The sequence below is a fragment of the Anas platyrhynchos genome, chromosome 39 (assembly GCF_047663525.1).
Source record: "Anas platyrhynchos isolate ZD024472 breed Pekin duck chromosome 39, IASCAAS_PekinDuck_T2T, whole genome shotgun sequence".
Taxonomy (NCBI): Eukaryota; Metazoa; Chordata; class Aves; order Anseriformes; family Anatidae; genus Anas; species Anas platyrhynchos.
Genome location: NC_092627.1, coordinates 4,444,860 through 4,454,991, shown reverse-complemented (window position 1 = coordinate 4,454,991; position 10,132 = coordinate 4,444,860). Strand labels below are relative to the sequence as shown.

The 10,132-nt window shown below is 39.8% G+C and overlaps 1 long non-coding RNA gene across 1 annotated transcript; it reads left to right on the top strand.

The window, feature by feature from the left end:
- Nucleotides 1-1,847: 1,847 nt before the first annotated feature.
- Nucleotides 1,848-6,133, top strand: LOC140001234 (uncharacterized). The gene is made up of 2 exons (XR_011806324.1): nucleotides 1,848-4,644; nucleotides 4,883-6,133. It is a non-coding gene; the product is annotated as an uncharacterized lncRNA (long non-coding RNA).
- The last annotated feature ends 3,999 nt before the right edge of the window (nucleotides 6,134-10,132 follow it).

Here is a 10,132-nt window from a genome sequence, read left to right as displayed (position 1 = left end):
TTGAAATGATGCTTCAGGTCATAGTTTGATCTGTGGAATTATGAAACTCCTTGTGGTATTTGATTAAGGAGGCATTGGGGAGGCATTGGGGAGGCAAGGACAATCCCCAGACAAGGACTGTATATCTCGAAACAAGACGCTGCAACTCAGGATAAGGAAGCGGTAGACAGACAGAGAAACAAATGGAAGGACTATGAATCTCAAAACTGGACATTGGAATTCATTATAAAGATACAACAACTGGAAGAATTAGCAACAACCAGCGCTTGCAATTAAGAAAAATGCCAACTCAGCAGATTCCTGACCAAAGGTGAAAAGTACACTGTGAGGAAGACTCGGGGTCTTCCTCCCAAAGACCCCTGCCCACATCCCAAAGACCCCTGCCCACAATTCTTGTGAGGCTCTACGCAGGTGCAAGGTGCCAAAAGGCTAATTAGCATGAGAAGCGAGGGAAGGCGGGGATAGGTAAGGAATATGTATAGGCGCTTGTAGAATATTGAGAGATTGATTGTATAAATTCAAGACTGCTTTCCGCCTTGGGTATGCACGATAGGTGGAGAGATCCCCTGTGCATCATCCAGCGCTGCAATAAAGACTATACCACTTAAAGGAATTCCGGCTTTGATCTTTGAATCATATTTGAACACTTTCTTTCTGTGATCAAAAAGCTTCCTTAAACACAGCCTCAAGCTCAATTACACCAGTGTGTTTTTAATTTTCTACGGCTGGTTATTTCTATAGCAATACAGAATAACACTGCTCATAATTCCTGAGGTGGGGGGAACTATACCAGCCTCTGAAAGGGTGCTAGCAAGCACCTCTAATTAGCTGAAAGCTTTTGAGGTATCAGCCCATTGTTTTTTCAGGGAGGGGGGAATGGGAGCCATACTTTGAAACTGAAGTGCTAGGTGCTTAATAAAATGGGTCTGCCAGAATTGTAGGTGTGGTGCTAAAATATGAAGCCTGGCATGGTGGTAGGCCTTGGTGAATCACTGGATCCATCTTTAGGTGTTGCAGAAGTGGGATAATTTGATCCTGCTGTAATATGAATAATATTGAAATGTCCTACCAACTGAATTAGCAATGTTAACAACTATCTGCGACTCAACTAGAAAATAACCTGCAATCTCATGTATTTGCAATTCACTTTATAAACTCATTGCCATCCATGATGATGATGATGATGTAGAAACACCGAATTCAGGAATAAGGTTTTGTAAATTGATATCATGTTGTCACTGTAGTATTTCAGTGAATTGGAACAGCAGAATTCCATGGGTAGTACTTGTTAAATGTACTTGTCAGCTGGGCTCTTAATTGCATGCCAACTACGATAAGACAGCAAAGGTATACTTATTGGTGTGTTTATATTGGTGTATTTATAGACGAAAGAAGGGAGTTTGCAGCCACTTTATGTACCTGTGTAGAGGTTCAGCTACGTGTAATTGTTTTCAGATTGTATGTGCAAAAAGAAGGATTTGGCAGCATTAGCCACTGCTGCCACTGTACAAATAAAGACTGTTGTGCCGTTGTACTGTTTACATTAACTATAAATACACCACAGTAGAGAGAGACTAGAAATTCCAAGCTTTTACTGAAGAGTCATACTATAGTTCTTTTTTTTTTTTTCTTAAGCCAAGCACAGCAGGGAGTCTGCAGACAAAACTTTGAGTGTTGTCTGCTTTAGAGCAACATCCAGCATCATAAGTTCTTGTGGAACATGACTGAGCACTTTTATCTGGTGCTTTTTCTTGCTGTAAAGATGCACCTGTAATCTTTTCTCTGAGCTTCAAGTTTCAACATATTTCGTGTCCAGCTAGTAAGAGCATGAAGTCTCTCAACTTTAACTGATTTCCTCAGCTGGTTAACTATATAGTTATTTAGCATTAAAATATTTGTCAATGTATGCACACGTGTGCATATGTGCACAGTCTTGTCTGCACAAAGATCCAAATGTATCCTGTTCTGTCATTTAAAGAGTGACAAATATGAATTACTTATGATGTAGATATGATTGACCTGTATTTTCTAGATACATAGTTGTGGTCTGATCAGCTAATCTGAATATCAGCATCAAGTAGATTCACAGCTCAATGGCCGTTTTCTCCTAAGATGACCAGCTTCATTTTCTCTTCTTTTGAGAGAAATGGAGTTGAGTAACTTTGTGTGACGAGAATGCTCTTTTCTGTAACCTTTTTGTCTCCTGTAAACTTAAGAGTAGAGCATGGTTCTTTCATCTCTGAAAAGTGAAATGACATATTCCTTTTAAATCATTATTTTGGGGAATGGTCTCTGCCATGCTATTGTTGCATGTTGACATACCTGAGTATATATGGAGCACCTATACAATTTTGGACTGGAGAAATTCTGGAGTTAAGTGGTAAAGAGAGCCTGTGGAAACTTCTGCAGAGTCTCATGTTCTTTTGTAATAGTACTTAATAAGGAACAGATTTGTAGGTTATCTAAGCAGATAACTCAAGAACTTGTTTCAAACTCTAAAGATTCCTTTTGAACAGTAATTTCAAGAAGTATGTATTATCTCACTACACCTCTGTCATAATATGTCAGCATATCTAGATGTCTGTTTTCTATGAAATTTGTAATCAGAGATGGATATCATCACTTTCAATACTCTGCTAATTGACCAAACTCTGCATGGAAAAACTGCAGTTGGACAAACATAGATATACCCAGGATCTAGCTTTAATGTTAGGTAAATGATTTGATCTTTAGAATGGTGTCCCAGGGATGTACATGTTGCTTTTAGCTACAGGCAACAACAGAAGGCATAAGTGTTGCTTAGTTCCGTCTCCCCCCAGCGTATCCTCTGTGTCTTGCTGTAAGAACAGGTGAACTTGATGTTTGTGGACGGTACCAGCTGAAATGCTGGGTTCACCTCCCTGTGGAGAAAACTGCTTGCTGAATCTCCAGTGCATTGCAAACAAAATTAAACTCCTTGTAAAAGAAGAGATAAGGCTGCTTACCCCAAACTGGAGCTTGCGTATGTGTATTATCTACTTCATTTTTAAATTGTGTTTGTCAGGCTCTGGGGATGGCATCTGAAATAGTTTTTAAGCACTAAATTATTCTATTCTATTCTATTGTGTCTTTTTCCGCCCAGAACATGAAGACCAGCTTCTTTTAGAGCCACCTTTTTTTTCCACAAAATCTCTCAAGAGCGAATGTATTAGCCTAAAATGTGTTTGGTAGATTGTTTTTTTTTTTTTTTTTTTTTTTTTTTTTTTTTTTTTTATGTAATTCTTCTTTATTTACCTAAGGTAATACAGTGTAGTCAGTTACAATATAAATAAATTATACTGTATCTTTTTGATTTCTCCCTCATTCCCCCAATTCCAGCCCTGTCTTATGCTTTTTGAGCCAAAAAAAAAAAACACTTCTGTGGTTTAATGATATGAATTATTGCTTGTTTGATCAAACAATGTTTTCATTCTACCTTCTGTGCTACTTTCCCAGGAAACTGATAATTAAAAGAAGCCAGCTCAGTAGAATTTCAGACATGGCAATGGAATCTGCTCTAATCAGTTCAGTCCCTACCACTGCATCTCGTTTTGCCTTACTACAACTGGAAAGTGATACGGATTCAGAGCCTGGAAAAGGCAGAAGTGGCCGACGTGCTGGTAAATCTCTAGCTTCAGGGTGTAGATCTATAAATGTGAAGAAAAGAGAGAAAAGAAGAAAAAAGAGAGAACAGCAGCAGAGTGAGGCCAATGATGTAAAGGGATTATATTTTCAACAGTGAGTAAGGTTGTTGTCTCATCAAGAGTTTTTGCTGTCCCTGAAAAGTCATTGGTTTTGGTTTTCCCTGTGAAAGAAGAACTACTTAATCGCAGATTACATCTTTACATTGTCCTGTCTTATGTTTCTGAGAAGTACTTACACGCTTTAGGGAACTGAAGCTGGAAATACACCCTTTTGTTTCAGTCATTTCACAGCTTAGCTTTCTAAATGTCTCTTTGTTTATCAAGTCTTTAGGGTGGAGTAAGCTCTGTGCACTTACAAATTGCTAAAGCAGTGTTCCATGTCATGAATGGGACCGACTTGGTCTTATCTGTTGTTTTTCATATACAAATCGGACAGAATCCGTTCGTGTTTTGCTCCTTGAGCTCTGTCGGCATTGTGTCTACAGATGTGTCTGTGTGTGGACGTGTGCCTGGGCACTCCCGGCGGCTGCTGGGCCAGCAGCTGCGAGCAGTTGTGAGCGTGGCTCGCCTACTTGGAGACCGCTTGTGTTTGAGGGAAAACTCAGCCTTTACCGCTGAGCTCCACCGGAGCCGTGAGGAGACGCTCTCCTCCATGACGAGCGCGGCGATGGAAGCCGCATTTCGCACCCCTGCTTTGACCACAAGCAGACGGCCCCCTCCACCCTCCCCAGGACTCGAGGGCGAGCTGTGCGCGTCCCTGGGGGCCGGGGGCTGCCCCCCGGTGTCCCCTCACACCCACCCCTCAACCCCCGCTCCGCCTGCGCCCTCCTGCCGCGGGGGGCCGCTGTGCGCGGCGGGGCGGCGCCGCCGAAGGTTGCGGCCGTTGCCTAGCGAGGCGCTGTCACCAGCAGCGCGGGCGGCCCAGGCGCGGCCCGCCGGCCCCTCAGCCCGCCCGGAGGCTGCCTCCCGCCGCCCGGAGCAGGTTTGGAGCGGGGAGCGACGGGGCCGGGGCCGGGGCTGGGGCTGGGGGGAGCCGCCCCACAGCGCCGCTGAGCCGGCATTTTGCTTGGTGTTTGTTTGAGGAAGTAGGAAATGGGATCTCTCCCCTCCTCCGCCCCTCCCCTCCCGCGACTGGTTTGGGTGTCATTTTGGGAGGGGGGGGGAGTCAGTAAGTTTTCAGTATCTGCTCGTGATTGCCGTGCCCTTTCTGAAATGAGCAGGATTTCAGGCTCTTGCAAAGCCTCCTTGACTGAGAATCAGCAAGAGAAGAGCAGAAGATGTGTTTGGGATCCGGCAGCATTTGATACCCATCGAGGCTTTGGAGTGTTTCTGGTAGACATTTGTAAAGAAATCCTATTCGATGCTTCTTCTTGTGCTTCAGAATTAATCCGTGGGGGGCAGTATAAGGAGCCATGGTTGCTGAAATATATAACTAATAAAAAATAGTTCCATATGGGCATAAACAGACGGATTAAAATCAGAGGAATGCTTGGTGTGTAGTAATCACAACTATTTAAAATCATACCCCCCATGTAAGCAACACGACAGCTTTCTGTGCTTCTGAAATTCTAAATACTTGGCCCTTGTAAGCAGAAGATGGCTTTCAAGCACGTGTGTGTCTATAGGTATTAATTCCGGATAAAAAGGTTTTTTTGAATAATTTCTGTTGCCTATGCATCGGTACTGTAGCAGTGAGAAAATAAGGTTCATTGTAAGTCTATGCTTTATCAAGAGTTCATTAACAAGATCTTACAATATTGTTGCTTTATCCGGCAGTATAACGTCCAAACAGAAAGTCTGACCACTTTCAGACCAAAGGTTAAGTCTGCTAGCTTAGAAGGTAATAGAAGCAAAATTAGTTTCTGCACTGGTTTAACAGTTGTTAACATATCTGCTTTTTTATCACAGTTCCTTTCCAGGGTGTAATGTTGCTTATGTGCATCACTCTTCATGCTGATAAATATTTTAAATTACAAACAAACTTTGATTATCATACTTATCCACTTATCCAAAGCATAGAGAAGCATAACTAGAAACATGGGAAAATGATATGCATAAAAGCAACAGACAAATGCAGCAAGCATAATTTAGGTGATTTAAAATGTAAGGATTTGGACCTAAGAAATATTCTGCCAAAAGTCTGTAAAAGTTGGTTTTATTATTTACTGAACTATAAAATACAAAGTTTAGAAATGTAAATTTTGCACAGTGCAGATGACACACGATGTGAAAGTAAGCAAGTCACTATCACATTCCTTCAGAGACTGATGACGTCTAGTTGCATGATAAATGTGCCTTAGGGAGGCTGTGGTAAGCTCTCATAGGACTAACATGAAGATCAGTGTTTGCCTTGTGGCAAGCAGGTGTTGGAATAATTCGTTAAGTTTTCCTTTAAGAGCACTGTGTAAAAACAATAAGGCTATGCAAAGGAATAGTAAATGTTGTGAAATAAAAGGAAGCTGATTATGCTAGGTGAAAGGCCACAATCTCCTTTAAGCACCTGCAAGAACAACTGCAAAAATGGTGATGTTTATAAAGTAGCCTGCTGGGACTATAATGAAGATGTCAAAACCTCAGGCGGGCAGCCTTTCTTTAGTCCCCTTAAACCATCTGTGGATAATGTGTGGAGGGGGGGATGATCTCACAAACCATGTAATCACAAATTTCGTGTCTTTTAGTCTCTTAAAACAAATATAAAAACAAAGATCAAAGCCACCATCTAGACTGTGCTGATTGACTTTTTGAAGAACAGCCCAAAGCTAGCATAAGCAAGCATTCAGAGTTCTAAACAATCAGTATCAAAAAAGACTAAACAAGAACATGTTTATCTACCAAATATCTTCTTGTATCCTTTTTCTGTTTAAATCTTCAGCCAGCTGGACATTCAATTTATTGAAAGCATGCCTTCATTTACTAAGAACATGAGTATATTCTTATGGATATGAAAATATATATTTATAGACAAAGTAGAGAGAAAATACATAACATACATTTCAGCTGTACATAAAATGAGGCAAATGGCTGAGAAAATATGTACTCAGGCAATGCATCAGCTGGTTATCTTTATTTTTTCTTTTTTTTCTTTCTTTTTTTTTTTTTTTAAATGGGAAGTTTTTATTACAACTTATTACATAGCTTGTAAAGTAATGTAAAATCTCTGATGTAAAGTCTTATATTTCATATTGAAATGCAAAGAACCTGGAATTAAAACTACCACTTAAAGATGATATTTTTATGGAAACTTGAATCCTATCACTGTTTTTGATTCGAAGTGTTCTGAATCATTATTTCTCATAATTACATGCAAATTAACATCTCATATGAACACATGGATTTCTATTTTATTTCATTAAGAGACAGAAAATAGCAATCACAAACAAAAAGTAACTGAACTCTTTCCAAAGTCTGAAAGTCTACAGACAAAATTTGCTTTGGTCTTTCAATAACCCAAGCACTTGCCCAAATTTTTAATCTTTCTGGATCCTGCTTCTCTGCAAGTCTTCCAATGTTTTTGCTAGACATAGCCTGATTTCATATGGCAATAAATATTTAAAACAAGAACAGACCCAAAAGCACAGATTTCCTGCAACAGACACCGAGATTTAACTCTGAGTTTTTCACTAATCCAGGAGCTCCAATCGTCAAAAATAATTTACAGCCTTTTTTGTCTTGGTCCCTCATTAGCTATGCTAAATGTCCTTGGCATCAAGAAATGAAGTAGCCATTTGCTCACTGTAGTATCCTTTGAATGGCTGTAAACCAGTAACATCAGGAAAGGTACTGCTTTGCCTCATTAGATTTATTGAACTAGCAGGGAACCATTCTGTTGCATGACTGAAGTCACTATTTGACTAAGTAAACATTTAATGTATTTTAACTAATGTTTCATGCCTACTCACAGCTTACAACTATTGCAACTATATATTTCAGCCATTTTCCTTTTTTTTCCATAAGTGCCTCTGATTTTCTTCAGTCTAAACAAGACAAACTATAAAAAGGTCTTGCTCTGCCAAACTGCCAACCTGCATTGGTAATTTACATATTAATAATTACATACATAAAAGAGTAAAGCATTACTTAGCACAATTCATTAACAAAAAGCAGTTTGCATGTTGCCAGAGTTGAACATCACACAAGAATTGCAAGACCTGTCGCCTTTACATTAATATGCAATGCAGGACTTCAGCAGGTGCTCTACCTCCTGAAATCATTTTCATGAACAATTCGTCATGAAAAGTACTCTGATGGAAATATAATTTGCAATAGAGACCAGTGAAAAAATCAGATGTTGTCTCTGGCAACTGTACCAAAATTTCCAGTCACTTGTATGGGTCAAAAAAAAAATTAAATCCAGTTCCATACCCTCACGTCAAATAAAAAGATAAACTTATTAAGTACTGTCCATAAGGATATGAGTGTTTTTATCTGCTTTTCATGAAAAACAAAGAAAGAAAAACACACGCACCCTATCCCAAAGTATCACCTCTCCTAAGGCTTGAAATTTGCTTTTAATTGAAGTTTTAACACATCTGTGCTCCATTCCTACCTCATCTCTGTGTGCCAATGGTGTCCATACAGAAATACATACTTCATAAGAGAAAAAGAAAGATGATGACAGTTCCCTTGATCAATTTTTAGCAGGCTCCTCTAGGCAGCTGTAGCTTTAATCCCAGAGTCAGAAATTAAGACTAAATCTGTGAAGAAGTGCATTAAACAAATTTCACCCACTATGAGGGTGGTGAGGCAGTGGTACAGGCTGCCCAGAGGAGCTGTGGGTGCCCCATCCCTGGAAGTGCCCAAGGCCAGGCTGGATGGGACTTTGAGCAACCTGGTCTGGTGGGAGGTATCCCTGCCCATGGCAGAAGGGGTGGAACCAGGTGGTTTTAAGGGCCCTTCCAATGCAAACCATTCTGTGATTCTATGAATTGTTGGAACTGTACTGTAGCATTCCAGCCAAGCTTTGTGTACTGGGTACACATGGTAAGGGTTTGGCTGCAGGGGTGAGCAGAGCCCAGCAGCTGCCTCATGTCAGAGCAGAGCTAGCTCCGGCCGGCTCCAAAAGGTTCTGGCTGCTGGCCAGAGCTGAGCCAGAAAGTTTAAATCACGAATTTAAACTTTCCACTTACCACAGCAAACTTCTATGTATGTCACCTGTTGGTTGCTTAGATCTCTTCCTGATGCACAGTAGCGCAAGGCTCAATTTTAAAAAGTCCCTTATTAGGAAACCAGGATGAATGTGACAAGGAGGGAACAGTTTATCACTTCATTCTTTCTCTAACTATCTCCCATTCTTCACTTCTAGGGCAGGACGCTCAATTCACTATAAGCAGTAAAAAAAAAAAAAAAAAAAAAGGCAACAGGCTGTAGCCACCAGGAAAAAAACAGCTATGATGGAAAGCCTTCAAGGTAAATCATTAGCTCCTAGACCTTTTTAAGTCCAGTCAACTGATCTCGTCATAAAATGAAGATGAAAGACATGGTCAATACAAATTCAGAAAATGGTAGAACAATCTGTTTCTTCAGACACAGAACGTCTGCATCCAGCTAGTTTGCAAGTAATCCAATGTGCACAGGAGGATCAGGTGGAGCAGTCAGTTTACTGCAATACTACTTTTCTCAACTTATAACTTTGTAAGTGCCTTGTTTTATCTCTGCTTGTCAAGCCTTTTGTACCAGGTATGTTTTTGTACCGTGCCTTCTGCCTATTCAGGAGAAAGCAGAATGATAAGGACAATATGCTTGCTTGCCTACTGCATGCTACAGTAGACAAATCATGGAAACCTTAAACATGGAAGTTAAAATTTTCATGAACGTCTTAAAAACAATAATAGGAAACTTCTTTAATAGTTGCTATGATCAATCTAAGCACAACTTTTAATTTCCAGACCACTTGTTTTCAATTTTTCATTTCTAGACTATGTCTTTCTAACTGTGGGATGGGAAGTGGACAATAAAATTAAAAAGAATCATGGATGGATTGAAGATAAATTAATACTGATGAAGATATATTTGTATTAACAGGCTATGAGCTGTGTCTATTTTCAGATTAAAGTTTGCTATAAAAATACGAAGCCAGCATAAGTTTAAAGCCTTCAAATATATTTTGGGTATTTGCATAATTACACTTGCAAATTAAAATTCCACTATTAAATACATATATATACAAGCACACCTTTTTATTACTTTTTTTTTTTTTTTAATGGGTTGGCACTGGACATTTTCTGTAACAAATCTTTAAATGACGTTTAGATGTAGAGCTTAGTGATATGGTTTAGTGGAGGACTTGTTAGTGTTAGGTCAGAGGTTGGAATAGGTGATACTGGAGTCCTCTTCCAACCTAGATGATTCTGTGATTTTGTAAAATATGAATGACCGTGATTTTACCACACTTATTACAAACAATTAAATATCATGCCAAGTTTATTACATCAAGGCACATATCTTTGTTGAAGAAGATAACCACAATGCAA